This window comes from Typopeltis vanoorti, chromosome 3 (assembly GCF_054136105.1).
Source record: "Typopeltis vanoorti isolate ZY-2024b chromosome 3, IOZ_Tvanoo_1.0, whole genome shotgun sequence".
NCBI lineage: Eukaryota > Metazoa > Arthropoda > Arachnida > Uropygi > Thelyphonidae > Typopeltis > Typopeltis vanoorti.
In genome coordinates, this window is record NC_143551.1 from 148,077,474 (window position 1) to 148,101,378 (window position 23,905).

Genomic DNA, 23,905 nt, shown 5'->3' on the forward strand with positions numbered 1-23,905 from the left:
GAAGGTAGAAAGAAGGAAAGAAAAAAGGGGAGGGACCAGTCTACAGATAATATAACAGATGTATATTACATGAAGTAAGGCATGGTCCAGCATCAGGTGCCTCGGGTTTGCCATGCCTGTATTCACTAAAGTGAGCCCTTCGGAAGCATGTCTACTAAAAGGAAGTCTCTCTCAGTTTGCAAAAAAAAAAGCCAAAATTATTCTCGAGTTGGAATGTTGTGCAAATAATAATGAAGTGTGTAAAAAGTTTTCTTTGTCTTCATCAACAGTGTTGACATTGCTGGAAGACTATAGACGTTTACATATCAATACTGCAAAAGCAACATAACTGAACCAAAAAAATTTATAAAGTGCAAGCTTGAAAATGTCAATGGGACATTGCTTCAATAGTTTACTATACAAAGAAGTTCTGAATTCTCAGTAGATAGTCCAATCTTGAAGGCTCAAGTGGAAAAATTTGCTAAACAATTTGGATGCAACAATGGTTGGCTGAATCAATTTAAAAACTGACATAACATCACAGAATTTTAAGATTGAAATAAAAATGACTAATTGAAGTCATTTTTATTATTAAAAGACTGCAAGTAAGCAAATTGTGTTTCAAGGAAGCTCTTTCAGGAAGGAATAGAAGTTGCAAACTTGGATGTGTTTTAATGTCTCAAGGGGTGCTTAAGGGTCAAAGCTGTATAACTGAGAGGAGACCTCCACATGGCCTTTAAAGGAATGCGGAGAACCAACCAGGGCTTCTGACCTAATGTCCAGTCCTCACCTTCTCGTGGTGCATCCTGTTGGGTATCTACCTGGATACAGAACAAACGAGGATGGGCTGGCGATTTGGGATTTTAGCCGACCAAATTGTATTCTTATTGGCTTAAACCAATATACAAAATGATGGTACAACATGACAAAATTTCATGCCGGCTGAGGTGTCGCCCGGTTAAACAAGGCCCAGTTGTTTTCGCTAGGGAACCAGGGTGAACAGCAAAAAGTCAGCTACTGAAACAAATCTGAAAACACACCCCAACTCAACATCACCAGAGTTAAAGATCGGTACTATCAACATAAGAAGCCTGAATGGCAAAGAAATGGAGCTAGCTGAGGAATTAGATAAGTACTAGATCGACATAATAGGGGTGACTGAAACAAAAAAGACAAAAACTGGTGAGATCTTTTTGAGCAATAAATACAAAATGTTATGTTCAGGCAATGGCAATCAAGGAAAAGGAAGAGTAACCATAGTATTCAACACTAAATACTAGGCTAATCTTCTTGAATGCCAGGCAGTCTCAAGTAGAGTGATGTGGGCAAATATCAGAATGGGGAACTGGACAATGAGACTTATTCAGCTACTTAGGCACGATTTTTAGTGCAAAGGGTAAATTAAATATGGAAATAGACAACAGAATCAACAAGACTGGTGTGGTAGGAAGTCAATTGAATAAATTCATATGGAATTAGAGAGAAATTAGTCGCAACACTAAATTGGCTGTATACAAGACAATGTTCAAACCAGTTTTAACTTATGGATCTGAGAGTTGGGTCAGAAGTAAAACACTTGACCAATGACTAGAGTCTGCAGATATGTTGAGTCCTGAGAAAGATTAGAGGCGTGAACAGATGGCATCAATGCCAATATCATATTAAAAACGAGGATATTAGGAAAGAACTTGACATTGTCAGCATCCAGGAATGCATTAACAGAGCTAATCTCAGGTGGTATTGTCATTTAAACAGAATTGGCAAGGAAAGATTATTTTTTAAGAATAGAAAAATAATTTTTCTATCCTTGCAGACAACCTCATCACATGCCTCTCTAGCTGAATCAATCAGGATTTTCTTCAACGCTTGTCACTGAATCTCCAAGGTTTGGTTCCTGTTCTCAAACTCTTTCATTTTTTCTTCAATAATCATTGTGTATTTTAGTCTACAGTTCACATCTGAGAGATGCTCAACTTTTATTCACTTTAAAACTTTCTTACATGTTATTCTTTTCAATATGAAATTCAATTTTATCCTGCTCAAGACTAAATAGCGATCGCTTCCAATTTCAAATCCTCTGTACACACTGGTGTTCTGCACCAGGAAGAAAACATCACTATCAACAATAACATAGTCAATGAGACTTTTCTTATTCCTTGTCTCTTCTCTCCATGTGAATTTGTGCACATTTTTATGTTGGATCATGGTGTTAGTAATAACCATTCCATGTCTGAGCAGAAATCCAACAGATATTTGCCATTATTATTAGCTTTGCTCTTTTCTCCAAATTTTCCCAAAATATTTTTGTATGTCGGACAATCATTTCCTGCTCTTCTATTTAGATCTCCAACAAGGACCAACTTTTCCTTTTTCATTATGTCAGTTGCTTTTTCTAAAGCCTCAAAAAAATTCCTCCACTTCTACCTTAGTAGAACTTCTGTGGGATCATAGGCACAAATAAATCTCATTGTCCAGTTCCCCATTCTCATATTTGCCCACATTCCTCTACTTGAGACTGGCTGCCATTCAAGAAGATTAGCCTCGTATTTTGTGTTGAATACTATGGCTACTCCTTCTTTTCCTTGATTGTCATTGCCTGAATATAACATTTTGTATTTATTGCTTAGAAAGATCTCACTAGTTTTTGTCTTTTTTGTTTCAGTCACCCCTATTATGTCGATCTGGTACTTATCTAATTCCTCAGCTAGCTCCATTTCTTTGCCATTCAGGCTTCTTATGTTGATAGTACAGATCTTTAACTCTAGTGATGTTGAGTTGGGGTGTGCTTTCAGATTTGTTCCAGTAGCTGACTTTTCGCTGTGCCCTGGTTTCCTGGCGAAAACAATGAGTGCCTTGTTTAATCAGGCGACGCTCCAGCTGGCATGAAATTTTGTCATGTTGTACCATCATTTTTTATTTTGGTTTAACCAATAAGAATACAGTTTGGTCAGCTAAATGCCAAATTGCCAGCCCATCCTCATTTGTTCAGTATCCAGGAGATAGCCAATAGGGTGCACCACGAGAAGGTGAGAATTGGATGTTAGGTCAGAAGCTCTGGTCAGTTCTCCACATTCCTTTGAAGTCTGTGTGGAGGTCTCCTCTCAGTTATACAGCTTTGACCCTTAAGCACCCCAAGTTGTTAATAAGAAGTAGTAACAACATTAGCTTTTCATGTTGTATTCTCATAGTATCTTGTACACCCTTTGGTAGTACATATCAGTAATTTGAGGATGATGTTGATTGCCCATTACTTACCTAAATAACTTTATGTAATTTGTGATGATTCATTGAACTTACTAGAGCTATTATATTCTCATTAATGTACTCTATATTTGCAGTAATCTAGTTCTTTGTGTCAGCAATTTTTTATGCAGATTGTATAGTTCAACTAAGAACATGTGTCAAATGGCTAATAGAAGGTTGTGCTTGTCACTCATAGTGAGAAAGGAGGCAAGTATAAAAGAAACAGTTGGCAAAAGAAAGTTCAAGGAATGTAAGAAGCATGGCAATGGAAACCTATTTGTGTTAATGCTCTGGATCAGCCATTACTGATTCAAACCCTGTATGTAGTAAGAAATGTATACCCAAGCATTGAAAGAACAGTTGGCAAAAGATAGTGGCTTAGAGGATGCCATAAATAGGAAGGAGAGATCATTTCATGATGGTATCAATGGAACTTATGGATTCAGTGAAAAAAAAAAACTGACAAAGTTTTTTTTTCACTGTTTATTTACAGGAATCCATTAGCATTTTTACAAGCATTGCCAGCCTATTCTGTAATTAGAAAATGAAATGCAGAATACTCAGTAGAAAAAATATTGTTAAATGTGCTCTCTAAATTTCATCATTCTCAATCAAAACCATTGCCAAGGAAAGTGATGTATTTTATGTGAATCGCACTCTTGAAAAAAGCACCGTTTCTTATCTTTAGACTTCTAAATTATCTAACCTTTGGCTTACTGCACTTTAGTCTTTCATAGCCTTACAGCCTTTCTTTGTGTATTAGTCCTGAAGAGATAGGCTCACGGTGAAATTCGGACTCGAACTTAGTTCACACAAGGGCACGCTATTTATTTATCTAAGTAGGCTGGTCTTTAAGAGATGAGCTTTCAACATGGTGATATATCTCAGATATTTTCTTATGTGCAGTAATCAGTGCTATAGATGCTAAATAGTTAAGAAGAAATGTTCTCATTGTTTATGGTAACTACTGATTGTCAGAAGAATAAGAGGTAGAAAGAGTCATCTTGATTCACCAGAAGTTCTTGTTCATTTGTGAGTGAAAGAAGTTTTTAGCTGCTTGTTATCATTATCATTAAGAGACCTGTGTTTTGTTGTAGACAAAAACTCTTGAATATCTACTTATTTACTTGACTGTTTACATTGCAGTGCTGAAAAGTTTTATCACATATATTGATATTCTGAAAGAATATAATTCCTCCATAATTACATATTAGGTGAATCTGAGAGAGAGAGAGAGAGAATAATTTGAACTTTGAAATCTGTCTCAAGAATCCTTTAGCCTAATATGCTTGATAATTTTGTTTAATATGTTTTACTATAATTCAGGTGAAAGTGATTTTTTCCTTTAAAGACCTGGTTCATCCTCCATAAAAGGTTTGCTTGATATTTAGAATGGGGATTTAGATGTAATAATGTAATGCAGTCAACATAACACTCATATGGACTAAAGAAACAGTTTGTTATAATACTTTAGCCAGGTTTGGACATTTGTTGTAGTGATTGATTTCACTATAATAGTGTTTGCTATAGTTAGAGCTGATTCTATAAATTGTTCCTTTAGTCTAGAAAGGTAATGAATGCACTCTAAAGGGGTGACAAATTCAAGAAACTTAAAAATTTCTTGACTCTTCTGTGTATAAATTCTGTTACTTTTTTTAAAAAGATTTATGTTTATGCTCTAATATGGTTTAATATAATTTTAAGATTTAGCATTGAGCCTGAAATGACTTAAATTTATTGCACCAGTCAGATCTGTGTCATGCACACATTCCATACAATCAAAATAAGTGTGAAAGGGCACATTACACAACAACTCACAGTCTCCTCTACTTAAACATCCACTACACATAATGCCCTCTACTGCCACCACCAACAGTACTTTTTTGTCTGTCAATTATGTGTGTCCTGTTGGCTGATTTGCCTTATGTAGTCTTTGGTGTTCAAAATAACTGTCGAGTTGCCTTTATCTGCCTTTAGGATGATTATATCTTTGTTCTTCTTTAGGTTTGAGAGGGCTCGCTTCTCAGGAGGAGTTATATTAAAACCTATGAGATTGACTCACTCACCTTCAATTGTAAATGCCCATATAAAGATTCCTCTCATCATGATGAGAATCAAACTCAGGTCTTTTCCAGTTGAAGGGTGCAATATCCCATTGTTCTTCCAGTTGTACTACAGAGGTACTTAGTTGGCTCAGTATGTTTGAACCTAGACAGTGAATAGAGGTTGGCCTACAGTTACTGATGTATTTACATGCTTAAATGAAATGGAGGATTGGTGGCAATCAGTTTGGGTGAAGTGGTATGGTATCCATGAAAATACATAAAGACAAGGTATAAGGATGTATCATCAACCTCTTCATTAGAATTCTCATTATTAGAACATGTTTCCTTTGTATACATAGTCCAATTCCTTACCTGTTTCGTACTCAAAAGTCAGTTACTTGTATGGTGTGAAATGTTTTTATTCTCTTCTGCTCATGGCTGGTTGAGTTCCTCAAAGACAAATTTTGCCATTTCTTTCTATCTGCTGTCTTTTTTATGAAGTTCTATTAGGGAGTTTAAGTGGGTGCTTTCTTTAATGTTGTCAATCCATTTCTTTCTTAGTCTTGCTCTGCTGGGTTGTCCTTCAATTCTACCATTTAATAATATGTGTGGTAGTCTTTCTGGGTTCATTCTTGAAACATGTCCAAACCAGCTTAGTTGGCTCTTGTTTAGTGCTGTAATTATTGTTTCTTTAAAGTTAAGTCCTTCTTTGACTTTTTCATTTGTTTTTCTTTCTCTCCAGTTTGTTCTATTGATTTTTCTTAGGCATATCATTTCAAAAGCATTGAGTTTGTCCATTTCTTTATTTTCTTAAGATCCAGCGTGAAATATTATTGCTAAAATTAACTTAAGCAAACTCTGAAGATAGTTGTTTCTTCGATTCCCACATCCCCTTTGAATAATTTCTCCTTACAAGTGCTCAACTTAGCTATCCATCATTCTATAAACAAACGTTACCTTGCCAAACAGAAAGTCTGAATTGGAAAAGAACGTTGAAGAAAAGAGTCATAATACAGTGACCTCTCAATAACCCAACCTTCATATGAATATCATTTCAATTGACTAACCTTTGAATGAGTCAGTGCGCCAGCTAACTTCTGGTATAGCACCACTTGTATCTTCAGTTATCGAGCAAATTGCTCTTCAATTGTGATTGGATAATTGAAAGAATCTTCTTCTTGCTCCTCGTGCTGAGGACTTGTGACACTAGCCACAATGTCTCTCCAATTATTTGTCTTTTGTGGCAACAGTGGCCAACTCCAAAGTAAGTTTGGTGATCTTTTTAATCTGGTCCAACCATCTTAGTCTTGGGCATCCTCATTTTCTTTGTCCTTCCATTTTCCCCCAAATGATAAGTTTTTCCAGGTTGTCATTTTTGCATCTTGAAATATGATTTAAATATTTGCGAATTCTTTTATTTACAATGTCACATAGCCACCTCTTAATTTTTAGTTGACTTATTATACTTTCATTAGACCTTTTGTCCATCCAGGAGACTCTCAACATCCTTCTCCAGCACCACATCTCAAAGCTGTTTATCTTGTCTATATCTTTCTTGCTGAGTATCCAAGATTCAGCACCATAAATAAAAATCAAAAACACCAAGCTACTGACCAGTCTTGATTTAATGATGACAGAAATGTTTGTCTTAACATATTTTCTGCAAATGCACTATTACCTTGCCATGGTAATTCTGCTTTTAATTTCTGGTTGAAATCTACTCTTGGTGCTTATTAGAGCTCCAAGGTCATTCACCTCCTCGAAGTCAGTGTTGTGGGCAAAATTATCATCTATGGCCATGTATTTTGTTTTATCACGATTAAACCATATTTCGATCTTTCCCATTCAACTCTTTTAATAAGGGACTCCAGTTCTCTTGGTGCTGGCAATAAGAACAGTATCACATAAGATTATTTTTTTGCCACCAACTGAAAAACTGCTATCATATCCATTAAGTGCCTTTCTCATAATATATTCTCCATAAAAACTAGGTCAGGGTATGCATTCTTCTCTCACACCTTTCTCAACGTTGAACTACTGAGATGTTTATCCATCCATTCATCTTCACTGCAGCCTGATTCCTCTCATAAAGTTGTTTTAAAAGGTGTGTCAAGTGTTCTGGGATGCTCATTTTACTTAGTATTTTCCACAGGTCCTCCCACCTGATACAGTCAAATGCTTTGGCATATTCAATGAAGCACATACAAGGGAATATTAAATTCTTGAGTCTTTTCAACCAAGTGCCTTAGATTAGAAATATGATCTCTGGTTCCACATCCTTTTCTAAAACCTGCCTGTTCTGCAGGAAGTTGTTGCTCGACATATTGTTTAAGTCCTTTAATAATATAGAAAAATTTTGTTTGCATGTCAGACCAAGGCTATGGTTCTATAATTATTGCATTCATTGCCATTTCCTTTTTTGTGTATTGGGATAAAAATGGACTTTACCCAATCATCAGGCCAATCTCCTCTTTCCCAGATTTTATTACAAATTTTTCTGATGATTTTGATTCCTATGGGTCCTAGATATGTGAGAAGTTCACATGATATTTGGTTATGGCCCAGGGTTTCCCTTTTCTGGGTTTTTTTAGAGCTTCTTCAACCTCTTCTTTCAAATTTCAAGGTTCCTAATGGAAGTCTCTGGTGTTTTATTTGTTGAATGAGACGGAATTATATTTGTATAGATTTGAGCAATAGTCTTTCTATCTATTAAGGATGCCATTAGATCTGTAAGAATACAATTATTGACATCAGCTATACCTTAATACTTTGGTTTAAATTTCTACTATTCAACAGCCTTGATTTACTATTCAACGACCTATTTTGCTAACTAGGTCTTTGGTTTGATTTTCACTTGAGTGATCTTCAATTTCTCTCCATATGTTGATGATAGAGCTGTTTTTATCTTTAATGCAAAGTTTTTTGATGTGCTTGGATAACTCACTATAGATTTGCCTATCATCTTCCATTGAAAGTCCTTTTGACTTTATTTCTCTTCTTTTCTCAACTTGTTTCAGAGTTTCATTTGATTTTCAGGGTGTGTTGATTCTGGATTTTTTGGGCAACGTTGACTTGCAGTTTCCAATATTATTATTTCAGTTTTATCCCAAAGTTCTTCTGGGGTCATTTTCCTAGTTCTAGAAATTTATTTTCCACTATATCTCTCTGCTATATGTCTCAGTAATTCCTGTGAAGTCTAATCTGGGTCGATATGTTATTTGTTTTTAAACCTATTTTCATATCAGCAATGAGGAGTTGGTGATCAGAGCCACAATCAGCTCCAGGAAATGCTTTAACATCTTTCATTATAGATCTCCATCTTTTGTAAATAACGATGTAATCAGTTTGGTTCCTTGTTCAGTCTCCAGACGACCTCCAGGTGTACAGTCTCTGTTTGTGTTGCTCAAAGAAGGTATTAGTAACCATAAGTTCTCATTTTTACAAAAGCCTAACTTATGGTTACTAATACCTTTTACAAAAGGTATTAGTAACCATAAGTTCTCATTTTTACAAAAGCCTATCAGTCTTTGATTTGATTTTGATTTGCACGACATTCAGTTTCTCTGCATATGTTGTTGTTGATAGAGTTGTGACCTCTGATTTTGGGTGCCTGGTCCGTGAGATCCCAGTACTTTCTTGTTGTGGTCTTCCATCCTTTGTTAAACTTTTGCATTGAAATCACTCTCATCATCATCAAATTCCTGCCAATGTACCTTCAAGGGGTGTACTATCATATCAGGATATGATAGTACATGAAAAATTTACATCATTAGTAACTTCCTATCTACAATTTTACTCAAAATCAGTCTATTACCTGTCAAGACTCCAACATTATCAGATCTTATATTTCTGTCTTCTGAGGCACTTTTTACTGTATCAATCTGCCTATATGTTGGTCTTCCTCTGGGTCTTTTTCCTGCCAACCTGGCAGAAAGCACTTGTTTTGCTAATCTTTCCTCGCCCAGTCTGTTTAAGTAACCATACCACCTGAGATTAACACTGCTAACGCATTCCTAGATGCTGACAATGTCAAGTTCTTTTCTAATATCCTCATTTTTAATATGATATTGCCATTGATGCCATCTGTTCATGCCCCTACTCTTTCTCAGCACTGTCATATCTGCAGTCTCTAGTCTTTGGTCAAGTGTTTTATTTTTGACCCAGCTCTCAGATCCTTAACTTAAAACTGGTTTGAACACTGTCTTGTATACAGTTAATTTAGTGTTTTGACTAATTTCTCCCTTATTCCATATAAATAGTTGACTTCCTACCATGCCAGCTTTGTTAATTCTGTTGTCTATTTCCATATTTAATTTACCATCTTCACTAAAAATCATGCCTAAGTAGCTGAAAAGTTTCACTTGTTCTATAGACTCTCCATTCACAATGCAGTTGATATTTTCAGTGCTTCTGCCTATTTTCATTGTCTTTGTCTTTATTGCTGACCTTCATACCATATCTATTACAACAGTTATTCAGTTTAGTCAGGGAATCTTGCAGACTTGCAGCAGATTTATTTAGAAGTATGACATCATTCGTATGAAGCAAAGAGCTGACATTAACATCTCCAATTTTGATATCAAGTTTAATACCACTTTCCTTCATAATGTGATATATATAGATAATGAATAACAGAGGGGATAATGGACATCCTTGTCTCACACCAGATTTAACATTTAACCATCTTCCTGTACTTCCTTCAATTCTAACAGCTGACTTACAACTCAAATACAGAGTAAGTATTGCTTGATACAATGCCTCATTCACACCATATTGTGTAGCATATGGAATAGCTTCTCTCTTGGCACTTTGTTATCAGATCTACAAAACTTAAATACAGATCTTTGTTATATTCTCATGATTTCTCAACTATTTGTCATAAAGTGAAGCCTTTATTTGGCCTGAATCCAGCTTGTTCTTCACCAAGCTTTTCTTCCACAATCTTTTTCAACCGTTTTTCACGAATACTTGCATAAATCTTACCAGGAACACTCAGTAGAGAAATACCTCTGTAATTCTCACATTCAGTTTTATTTCCATTTTTATATATGAGTACTATGAGAATTCTACTCCAATCATCTGGAATTCGTCCCTGTGTTCAGGGGCCTTCTGAACTATGCAGTGCAACCACTGAAAGACTTTTACACCTCCATACTTGAGCATTTTTGGTCAAATATCATCTACTCCAGCTGCCTTTTCACATTTCAAGCCTATGATGGCTTTTTCTACTTCAAGTATGGATATGTATTCCTGCCTGCATGTCTGTTGAGTGTTTTTTACCACTGTGCTATTACTGCTTGTTTCATTTAGCAATTTTTCGAAGTAATTACTCCATACATCAAGGATATCTTTTTCTCCAGTTTTCATGTCACCTTTATCATCTCTAATTCCTTTTATAGCGCTCTTTCCTCCATTTCTGAGCTTTCATCAAGAGTGAATATCTTGCCACCTTCTTGATATTTATTTTCTATGTTCTTACCAGAGTCTTCCCATGACTTTTGTTTAGCTAGTTTTACACAGTGTTTAGCTTTCTTACATTTGTCTCTGTATTCTCTAAAAGCACAAGCTGACTTATTCTCTAAGGACTTTTAATATGCTTTCTTCTTTTCCTTTACTGCCACTTTAATTTAATATGTCCACCATGGAGTTCTGATTTTTCTATCCTTGCAGACAACTTCACCACATGCCTCTCTGGCTGAATCAATCAGTGTTTTCTTCATGGCTTGCCACTGAATCTTCAAGGTTTGGTTCCTGTTCTCAAACTCTTTCATTTTTTCTTCAATAATCATTGTGTATTTTAGTCTACAGTTCACATCTGAGAGCTGCTCAACTTTTATTCGCTTTAAAACTTTCTTACATGTTATTCTTTTCAATATGAAATTCAATTTTATCCTGCTCAAGACTAAATAGTGATCACTTCCAATTTCAAATCCTCTGTACACTCTGGTGTCCTGCAGGGAAAACATCACTATCAACAATAACATAGTCAATGAGACTTTCTTATTCCTTGCCTCTTCTCTCCATTTGAATTTGTGCACATTTTTATGTTGGAACATTGTGTTATTAATAACCAGTCCATGTCCTTAGCAGAAATCCAACAGATATTTGCCATTATTATTAGCTTTGCTCTTTTCTCCAAAATTTCCCAAATGATTATATCATTTTCTACTCTACTATTTAGATCCCAAACAAGGACCAACTTTTCCTTTTTCATTGTGTCAATTGCTTTCCCTAAAGCCTCAAAAAATTCCTCCACTTGTACCTTAGTAGAACTTTCTGTGGGACAATAGTCACAAATAAGTCTAATTGTCCAGTTCCCCATTCTGATATTTGCCCATATCACTCTACTTGATACTGTCTGCCAATCAAGTAGATTAGCCTCGTGTATAATGTTGAATACCAAGGCTGTTACTCCTTTTCCTTGATTGGCATTGCCTGAATATAACATTTTGTGTTTATTGCTCAGAATGAGCTCACTAGTTTTTGTCTTTTTTGTTTCAGTCACCCCTGTTATGTCGCTTTGGTACTTATCTAATTCCTCAGCTAGCTCCATTTCTTTACCATTCAGGCTTCTTATGTTGATAATACCAATCTTGAACTCTGATGTTGAGTTGGGATGTGTTTTCAGATTTGTTCTAGTAGCTGACTTTTCGCTGTTTGCCCTGGTTCCCTGGTAAAAACAACAGGGGTCTTGTTTAACCAGGCGATGCCCCAGCCAGCATGAAATTCTGTCATGTTGTACTGTCATTTTGGTTTAAGCTAATAAGAATACAATTTGGTCGGCTAAATCCCAAATTGCCAGCACATCCTCGTTCATTCAGTAGATTGGACATTAGGTCAGAAGCCCTGGTCGGTTCTCCACATTCCTTTAAAGGCTGTGTGGAGGTCTCCTCTCAGTTATACAGCTTTGACCCTTAAGCACCCCAACTTCTATATAAAGTCCTTATAAAGGCTATAAAGTTATAAGTCCTTATAAACGACTTATATAAGGACTTATAACACCTAAAGAACATAATTTCATATATTCCATGTATGGGAACTTTATGAAATGCTTAAAATTATATTCTATTTCTAATTTCTTAGCCATAATATATTTGCATGAATTAATTATACTAAGAATAAATGAGAGGAAGTGCATAAGATAATTTTTCTTGGCAATTCTATGATAAGTCCTTCACAAATGTACTAAAAATCTTGTGTACTTGATGTGAAAATTATATTAGTAATATGGTCAGAATTCAGAAAGGGAAAGTAACAGAATTGATTGTTTATGATGGAAATGTAACAAGAGAGGTGAAAAGTATTGCAGGGAGGAAATTAAAGAGTTGTTGGAAGAAGCAAAAAAGAAGAGCAAGAAGGAAATTTATAAGTCTGCAGCCATGCTATGATAGAGGTGAACTGAGAATGAGGGTGATGATAGCTAATGAATCAATATGCAGGTTAAACAGAAGGAATGAGATTGAGTTTGTGGAACTATGGCCTGAGTTTGATGGATGGAAAGATCTGTACTATGATGATGAACTACATTTAAATAGATTTGGAGTTAAGTGTCTAGAGCAGTGATGACGAACCTATGACACACATGTCAGCACTGACACACTTGAGGGTTTCAGGTGACACACCTTGGATGTTGAAAAATATTGGTATTCTGATGAAAAAACTGCGAGAAATCATATAAGAGCGCTCTCAGTTAAGTCGAAGGTAGGTTTGTTCATTGAAAGAACTTTCTACCAGTAGTCAGCAACAGAAAAGTCATTAAATGTAATGTAAGTTTGTAATTTCAGTTTATTAAATTAATTGTATAATATGAATTCATAAATTTTATATCAATGTCCTATTAAATAAATAGCCTAATATGATATGTATAAGTCACCATCTATGATTATGTAGTTACATTTATAATGCATGTATGCAAGTGGCACATCAACGTCAATATTTAAAGAAAAAAAAAATTGACACACCTGGGTAAAAAGGTTCGCCATCACTGGTCTAGAGAGAGCCATGTTTGCTGAAAGTCTGGAAAACTAAAATTATGGCAGATGCACTCGAGTGTGTATGAAGGTGTCTATGCAGTGGATGAATGTGTCAATGAACAAAAAATGTGGCATCTAGTCTCTCAGGCAAAAATATTGAATGGAGGGTAGTCAATTCAAGATATAAATGTAGTTTTCTATACAATTTCTATATACTAATAATGCCAGAAGCATCAGGAAGAGTAGTGAAGAGTTTTTGGCATTGCCATTGGTTAGTGCAATCTCACCAAAAATTATAGAAATTAATGAGACTTGGCTAAGAGCAGATGACATTGTTACAGAGACAGAATATGATGGATTTAGTATTTTCACAGGCAAATGGTAGTTCTTTTGAGTCAATATAGTGTGAGATTGAGGCCAATAGGACAAAATATAAAATTGTTTGCTGCTATAGGCCAGGGATGATGTGGAATACATGCATCAGCAGATTTGTACAATGAGTGCAAGTTAAGTCATTATTATGGGAGGCTTCAACTTCAGAAATCACCCTTAATGATTAAAATGTTTCTTTTTTGATATCGTATCTATGGCTAAACTCAGATCCCTGTACAAGAAGCCAGTGGTCTCTTCGTCTGGATCACTTGTAGAGGGCATAAATTTGTAAGAGTGTGATTGGTATTGGATTACAGTCAATCCTTAAGGAAATTATTCTGTTGTTCATTGGGTTGTAGCTCAACACTGATTTGCACATACATTTTCTGACAATTATTGCTACTCCATTTCTGCTTATAGAATCATGTCCAGCAAAATAAATATCGCCTAGCTGTGATATAAAGAGTCCCTTGTTTTTCTGTGATTCCTAGTATGTCGATGTGTAGTCTTTTGATTTCATTTTGCACTATGTCCAGTTTGCCTGTATGCAGTAATCCTTGTACATTCCAAGTACCAATACATGTAATTTTCCTTAATTGGTGCTTTTTTGGACATAGTTGGATTGTGTCTGGGAAAGGTATCAGTTTTTTGAACATCATAGGTTCTCAGCAGGTGTTGAGATTGGAGTGCATGTTTCTTTACCCTCTGTGCCTGGAGTACTACCTTGGTTTGCCAGGCTGGCAGCTGCCCCACTCTTATCATCATTCTTCATTGTGGCTATGGTTGTCATGGAAGGATAGTAGAGTGGTTCCCCCTTTGCCTTCTCCACCACAGAGCTATTGCTTGCCAATAATGCTGATTCAATAACCAAATAAGTGTCTGGACATGAGCCTTTTGGTGATATTGCATATCTTCAGCCTCATGCCAGTACTGAAATATGCGGTTGTCCACTTCCAGGTATCTCGCTTAGTGTGGCTTCTATCCAAACGAGACCTGACTGGCTTGGGTGATCCTGTCAGTTGCTAAGAACTGCCGGTATAGCACTCTGGGTTGTCAGAGCATGCAAGCTCCCCCACCATGTCAAGGTGGAGATACCTTTGAGGGAGAAATTGAGAGATTACTGTATTATTATTATTATTACAGTAATCTACATGGAGTCCAAAGACTCATCACCATAGACCCACTGTTTGTCAATGAATGCATTCACTTATAAAGTAAAACACGCTCTGACAACTCATTCCACCCATTCACTTCTTGATGAAAAATCTGTAATATAATTAAAAAAATCATATCTCATATCCTTGCTAAACACTCTCTCTCTTACCAATTTCCAGGAACTATCCCTTCCAAAAAAATTTGCTCTGCATCAGTTCTATAATTATAATCCTTTTAGTAACATAAATTTTTCTATCATTGTCCCTTTTTTTTCCACCTATCAGTGAACTATTGCCACCTGCATAACCTGAATTTATTGCCGTAGGAAGCATTCCACAAACCACTCACCATCTCAGTAACTTGCCTTTAGATCCTAGTGACGTGCATTAATCTCTCAACGGCCATGACGTTTATAGACGTCCAGCTAAATCTGGATACGATTCTGTAACATTTATTATTACTATTACTATTATTGCTATTATTACGGGCAACTCCAGGGAGTTATTAGACTCATCGAGGGAGGCCCCAAATCATATTCATCACAACTATTCGACATTCATACAGTATCTATCATATCACGCCTTAAACTCGTTCACTGTCACAGCATCCACCACAGACTCAGGGAGCGCATTCCACTCATTCACTACTCTAAAAGTAAAGAACCCAGCTCTAACACCTTTACTAACCACACTTTTGCCCAGTTTCCATGGATGTCCCCTAGTCCTCCCACAACCAGCCCTGTTCTCAAAAATATCCTCTGAATTAATTTTATAGAAACCCTTCAGTAATTTGAATGTCTCAATCATATCTCCCCTCCTCTGCCTATCAACCAATTTTTGCGACCCACAAATCCTCAACCTGTTCTCATAAGGTTTATTCCACAGACCTGCTATCATCTTGGTCACTCGCCTCTGGATCCTCTCCACCTCCTCCCGATCAAGAAGATACCTAGGTGACCAAAATTGAGCACAGTAGTCGAGATGGGGTCTTATCAAGGCTCGATACAGAGGAACAATAACCTGCTTGTCTCTGCATGTCAACGTATTCTTCAGCAACCAAGTAATTTGATGAGCTGATTTGGCCACTTTTGCAATGTGTCCCCTAAATTTCAATTCCTTATCCACCAACACTCCTAAATCTCGTGCCTCATCAATTTCCTGGAGCACGGTTCCACCAATGCAGTAAACTGCCGCCAATCTTTTCACCCCAAAATGCATAACCTTACATTTTGCCACATTAAATTGACATCCATTCTCCTTAGCCCAGACCTCCAATCTATCCAAATCATCCTGCAAAATTTTGACGTCATCTGCATTCACTATTGCCCTACCCAACTTCGCATCATCCGCAAACAAATGAACTGTTCCTCTCAGATCCTTTCCTATATCATTTATGAACAAATTAAACAGCAGTGGTCCAAGAACAGATCCTTGTGGCACACCACTAGTCACAGGCCGTCTTGTGGACTCTACTCCTGAGTAAACCACTCTCTGATATCTCTCCGTCAATCACCCTCCTATCCATCTCACCAACCCTATGTCCATCCCCATATGCTGCAATTTACTGATTAGAATTCCATGTAGTATCCTGTCAAAGGCCTTAGCAAGGTCCAGTAGAATCACTGTAAACCCATTACCCTTATACAGTTCAGCTGTCACTGTGTTATAATACGTGAGCAAGTTACTGAGGCATGACCTACCCCTCACAAAACCATGCTGTCCCCGATACGGTATCCCATTTTCTTCTATCCAATCTTGTATTTTCCTCTTGACTATTTTCTCTAAGACCTTGATAATGATTCCTGTTATGCTGATTGGCCGGTAATTTTCAACAGCAGCCTTGGAACCACCTTTATGCAGCGGAACTATTTTCCCCTCTTTCCACCCCCTTGGGACTGACCCAGTCCTGAGGCTTAAATTAAACAAAATGGTCAAGGGCACTGACAGTTCTTTAGCCGCTTCACGTACGACATGAGCTGGTATACCACCCAATCCCACAGATGTATTGACTTTGAGGTTCTGTAATAGACTAGTTACCTCTACTTCATTCATCACAATTTCAGTATAAGCTGTTGTTTCTTCCATTCCTGCAAAGTCACCACCTGGATGATATACTCTTGCAAAGCGCTCGCTCAGTAATTCCACAATATCGATTGATTCGGTTACCTCCCTCAGCATTTTTTAAGATCATTCTACCATGAGCATTTTTCCTTTTACTTGCAACATATTGAAAAAACTGTTTGGATTCTCTTTAGCCTGCGTGGCCAATTTCCTTTCGTAATCTGCTTTTGCTTTTTTTACCACCCTTGTTACCATCCTGGCCTGAGCTTTATACTGTTCCTGCGCCTGATGGTCACCCTTCTCCTTAAATTCCCTCCACAATTGTTTCTTTTTTTGCAACTCAAGCTTAATAGTGTTATTCATCCATTTAACCCCTACTTGATTTATTATTCGGACTCTTGGTATACAGTCAACCATTGCCTCCTACAAACAGTTCTTAACCACCTCCCATGCACTATCAACATCCAGCCCTTGCAGTTTCACATGCCATGGCATTGAGCCAAGCACACACCTAAGCTTATCATACTTTCCAGCCCGGTAATTCCACATGTACCCTGTCTTAATTGTAAATTCGACTCCTTTAGCCACCTCCCAAGTCATGACCTTATGGTCACCCTCACCAATTGGTGGCAACATGGTCATGTTCGTTACAGCCACATTCTTAGTTGCAATTACTAGGTCCAGCACTCTCTGCCCCCTGGTATTTTCCACTACATGTTGCCGTAGATAGTTGTCCCTTAATAACCGCATAAAATCCAATTCCTTCCTCCCATGTGCCCTCTCCTCTTTCCAGTCAATGTTACCATAATTGAAATCACCCATAATAATTATTCTCCTTCCACTCATTTCTTCTATTTGCTTATGCATACTATCCCCACCATCTATTCCATCACCTGGTCTATAGCAGCACCCAATTGTATATTTTGTTCTGCTAGATTCTATTTCACACCAAACAGCCTCAAATGTGCTTTTTTCCCCATCCTGCAGTTCAACTTCTATACTCCTTGGCTGTAGCTCATCAGCTATCGTCAATAACACTCCTCCCCCCTTTTTATTCACCCTGTCACTCCTGAACACGCTATACCCGTCGCATTCAATCCCACTAGCTTTATCATCTTCTGTCAGCCATGTTTCATTAATACCAACAACCTGTGGCCTGGAAGTGCCAACCATGGCCAAAAACTCTTCCTTCTTGTTCCTAATACTCCTGGCATTAGTGTACATGAATTGCAGAAGCCCATTTGTCCCATCCCTACTTTGATGCCTTATACTAACTATCCCATTCTGATTTGCTGTCCGTCGTACTCGCTCGGGCATAATATACTCATTCATACACTTAACTGCCTCCCTATAGTCTGCATATCTACTCCCCCCCCCCTTAATAAATCTAGTTTCCCTGAGTCTGTACATCCACTTCCACATCATTCATCAACACTTTTTCAAGTCTCCGTACACCAACTCCATTCAAATGTAACCCATCCATCTTATATAAGTCCTTTCACCCATCAAACTCATTCCACACATCCACAAATTCCACACCGCTCTCCATGCATAACCCACGCATAAAGTCATTGGCAATTATGGCCCTCCTTCTAAACACTTCGCTGTCATGCCGCAGTAAGATACTCACCATCCTAACTCTCTCACTCTTCTCTTTTGCTACCTCAAATAACTCCCTCACATCCTCTATCATTTCCATTTTGTCCTCTTTCAAATCATTCGTTCCTGCCACGATTATCATCTCTTTCACCCTCTGTTTTTGCAGTCGAATAGATTCGCTGACGTCCTTTATGTTCGCACCCGGCTGGTACGACTTCGTTAAACTCTCAATTATTACACCTCTTAATAGCGAATCCCCATACAGCACTCGCTCCTTCATTTTATTGACGTTTACGAACATTCTGTTATTTGCCGTCACAGACTTCCGCCGGTTATTTGTCGGTACGTTCAACACACATTTTTCCATACGCTCCAGTTGTCTTTTAGCTCTGTGTATCTCAAACGGGCAATTTCGCTACTCGCATTTATCTCACCATTTTCATTATTGATCAAATCATCCATTCTTTCTGTATTTCTACATTCATTTACACTTTCAGCGATGCTCTCACACCTATCTGGCACTACCACGCAATTCTCTAGCATACCACCATTTTCTACATTCTGACTATCGTTAACGATGTCACTCTCGACACACGAAACACACTTGAAATCCTCATTCTCTTTACACTTTCTGCACATATTAACTCCACTATCACTTTCTAACCAGACTTCCACCGCTCTTCGCAAGGCATACATCTCACAGACAGAACATTGCATAAATTCGTTTATTTACATCAAAACTCTTAAACAAACATGCCGACCTGGTCGCCATTTTTTTCTTTATCGGTGCCATGTGTACGCTATCTTATCTTAAAAATAATAATTAAAATAACAGAAAACACGCAAAAATTTCACAGACACACCAAGAAACAAAAAGCAAACAATACTACTTAAAATTCTAGTAAAATATCTAATGTTAACACAAAATACTACTAATCTTTTCAGGAGCTCTCGACAAGCTGACGATCTAATCAGTGCCACACCAAGCGACCTCTGTTGAATAACATGGATAAGAAGTGCAATTTGGTCTCACTATTTCATCTACCTCGGCCAGTAGAGAGGTTAATCTAGATATGGCCATATCAAAGCTTATAAAAAGAATTAGCAAATTCCTTATCTCTGCTTGTTAGTTTGTTCTTTAATGACCAAAAAATCCTATGAGCTGCCTTTACCACTTTTGCAGTCTACCTTTTAAACTTCTCCAGCTTCATCATTTCCTAATATACAACTTCATCAATGTAAGATTGTAATCTTTTCATCCCAAAATGCATAACTTTATACTTTTTAAATTGGCGCTCATTAGCTTTTTCCTTTATATCAACCTATTTAAATCATCCTGCAAACTCTCTACTTCACAATGATTAACTAGTATGCTACCACTTTTGCATCATCATCAACAGTTTCCTTCTCAATTCACCCATACAGACTTGCACTTACTTGGGAGCATCATATTCCTCCAATTTATACTGGCTACAAACATTACATGCACCTTGCCCTTGATGATGATGATGTCTGTTGACTTCTTTCGAAGCAGCACGCATGCGTGCGTGTGTGTGTGTGTGTGTGCATAGTAAAAGAAAGAATACTGTTAGGTGATCTGGTGTTAATCCAAGAATGATAACTGTTTTTTCCCCCTACAATAGATTTTATTTGACATTATTTATGACTAAAATTAATTTCAGCTAACATTGTCAAACTTTTTTTTAAGTTTATGAATTCAGGATTCACTTGGAATGGCAAATTGAAGGGACTGCTGTAAATTAATGATGCCAAGAAATTATATTCTTGGTTGAATCCTTTATCCAAGTATAAGCAAACAAAGTTTGTGCCCGAAGTATTTTCAGGACAAGGAAACTCGTATATAGAGTCTAATGACTTCACATCTCCATGTGAATGGAGAACCTGTGGAACAAGTAAACCATTTCAGCTACTTAGGCACAATTTTTACTGAAGATGGTAAACTAAATATAGAAATAGACAACAGAATCAGCAAAGCTGGTATCGTGGGAAGTCAATTGAATAAATTCATATGGAATAAGAAAGAAATTAGTCGGAACACTAAATTAGCTGTATACAAGACTGTGTTCAAACCAATTTTAACTTATGGATCTGAGAGCTGGGTCAGAAGTAAAACACTTGACCAAAGACTAGAGACCGCAGATATGAGAGTCCTGAGAAAGATTAGAGGCGTGAACAGATGGCATCAATGGCAATATCATATTAAAAATGAGGATATTAGAAAAGAACTTGACATTGTCAGCATCCAGGAATGCGTTAGCAGAGCTAATCTCAGATGGTATGGTCACTTAAATAGAATGGGAGAGGAAAGATTAGCAAAACAAGTGTTCTCTGCCAGGTTGGCAGGAAAACGACCCAGAGGAAGACCAAGATATAGGTGGATTGATACGGTACAAAGTGCCTTAGATGATAGAAATATAAGATCTGATAATGTTGGAGTCTTGACAAGTAACAGACTGATTTGGAGGAAAATTGTAGATAGGAAGTTAGTAATGATGTAATTTTTTCATGTAGTACTGTCATATCCTGTACACCCCTTGAGGGTACATGGCAGGAATTTGATGATGATGATGATGGTGACTTCACATCAATTGCCTTAGTATCCTATAATGCAAAGCACATATCCTTACGGACATGTAAAATACCAAGCGTTATGAGAAGGGTCACTACCCAGTATAACCAAGTGGAAAAACTTCCAACAACTATCTCTAATCCAGAGCATTTTAATAATAAGATGTACCTACTCGTATATGGAAATATGATTTCTGTGTTACTTCAATCTTGATATCACCTCTGGTCTGACTCCCACTGATGACCTCAATAAAGGTCGAAACTGGTCTGGATAGTTCTCATAATCCATAGCATTATATTAATACATATATATTAATATAATTGCATTATGGGATACTAAGGCAAATGATGTGAAGTCATTAGTCTCTTATACGATTTGCCTTGTCCTTCATGAGCAATCTTTGTTTGCTTACACTTGCATAAAGGATTAAACCAAGAATATAATTTCTTGGCATCTTAACCAAGTGGAAAAACTTCCTGTAGGGATTGCTGTTAATTGTTGTCACTGATTTTAGCCAACTTTTGTCTATAACACTTAGAAGAAAAAATATCTTCTAAACCTTAACTTTGGATCCATTACTTGGATGATGGCTTTGCTATTTGGAATCACATGCAGTAAAAACTACGTCTTTGACCAAAAAATATTAATGATTTAATCCTAAAATCAAATGAAATTTTACCCTGTCTAGACATGATTATCAAATGAGCATGTGACTCTCACTTATATATTCTGGTCATTATTTCCATCAAATATTAGCACATTATCCTTCTCAAAAATGTGGTATAATGAAGTCACTGCTGTTAAGAGCTTGCATCACCTGTTCTTTACACACTGCTCTTCAACAAGAAATTTCTATCAAAGTAAATCAATGTTCTCAACAGCTACAACCCAGAAATCATTAATAAAATCATCAACCATTTCTCTCCATATTGTGTGTGAAGAGATGACTCCCATAGGATTCCTATTTCGTGTATTAAGGGCATTTCCGACCATGTGTTTCATGTTCTTAAGGAATTACAACTTGCATTCATATACAAACTAATCAACCGAATCATCCTACTTTTACCTTTTTCTAAAGATTTCTCCATCGCATTCAATGCAACTGCAACTTTTTTTTGGATGAATGAGTCATTTCATTTTAAGCAAATATATTTTAAAATGTATTTGTTTTAAATGTCACAGGGCCAGCTTTACAAAACATAAGATTAATTATACAAAGTTGCTACATAGAAGCTTCTACATCATGCCAGCCTTAACCTTTTTTTTTTTTTTAAAGGATCCTAATAGTTTTCAACTTGACAGCCTTGTGACTACATGAGAAGACCATTGTTTACAGCGTGTAGTTTTAAATTTTTTAAAATTTATTTTCCATTGTTTATTTGCTTACCCCAAAGATGGTTTATGATGCACAAACCATATTGAAAGCAAATCATAATCTTATTAATTTTTTTTTTTTGATTGTGGCTATGTGTTTTTTATTTATAGGATTTTACTATGATATGGTATTTTTTATGTAAAGTAATTATTTAGTAAACAAGTCCTTAGCTTATTGTTATACAAAATATGACAGTAGACCAAGTTTTCTGTTTTACTGATGTATGGTGTTAGTACTATTCTTTGAACTTTTTTGCTTCATATTATTATTTAGAACTGAAATAAGCAATAAGTTAAAGATATTGAGAAATTATATTCTTCATTTAATCCTTTTATCCAAGTGTAAGCAAACAAAGTTTGTGCCTGAAGTATTTGGCTACCCGTATGTGGAAATATGATTTCTGCATTACTTCAGCCTTGGTATCCCTCTGGGTCTGGCTTCCACTGATGTGACCTCAATAAAGGTTGAAATCGGTCTGGGTAGTGGCCCTTCCCATAATGCATAGCATTATACATGTCCATAATTAAAAGAAACACATGTATTAACCACAGTGAAAATTATTTAATTGTAAATATTTCATCCTAAGTATCTTAGGACATCATCAGTACAGTAGTTTTAAACAATAATAGGAATAACATACAGTTAAGGCGCATGATTACAATAGAATCTCATTAAACGTGCATAACATGCTACAGTAGTACAACCAAAAAAAAAAAAAAAAAAAATTAATTATTTAACACAATTTTGTATGACAATTCCCATACTTTAGGAATAGTAAGAACGTCGTTGCGGTTTAAGTTTGGTCTGTGTAGTGGGGCTTCAGAACTTTCTTTGTATAAACGTTCATGTTTATATAAAGATCTATGTAAAAGTTTAGACTTTTCCCAATGGATCCTATGGTTTGGATTTTCAATTCCATGTTGAGAGAGGCCAGATTTCTGCGGTTTAAAAAGACGAATGTGGTCTTGATGTTCCGAGATACGTTTCTGAACAGACCTACCCATCTGTCCAAAGTAAGACAGTTTGCATGAGCATGGAATCATATAAATGCCAGGCAACATCAAAGGTGAGAGTTTGTCCTTAGGAGAAGGTAACAAGTTGTAAATTTGGTTGATAGGTTTGTAAGTAGTGGCAAAATTGTATTTCTTCATAATTTTAGAAAGACGTTCTGAGATGCCTTTAACGTAAGGTATGGGAATCCTATGGACTTCTTTTTGTCTGGTTTGATGTGTGGAGAAGTGACTACTGATGATTTTTTGAGTTGTTTTAGGATTATATCCATTTAGGATGGCTGTATTTTTGATTTCTTCTAATTCTTGGTTGAGAGATTCTTCGGAGGATCTTTATATAATTTTACATAGATCTTTATATAAACATGAACGTTTATACAAAGAAAGTTCTGAAGCCCTACTACACAGACCAAACTTAAACCGAAACGATGTTCTTACTATTCCTAAAGTATGGGAAATTGTCATACAAATTTGTGTTAAATAATTTTTACTACTGTAGCACAT

The 23,905-nt window shown here is 36.6% G+C and overlaps 1 protein-coding gene across 5 annotated transcripts in view; it reads left to right on the top strand.

Moving 5' to 3' along the window:
- Nucleotides 1-23,905, top strand: part of LOC150108645 (plasminogen receptor (KT)) — a 155,502-nt gene that overhangs the window by 46,502 nt on the left and 85,095 nt on the right. The gene's annotated exons all lie outside the window — the stretch shown is intronic.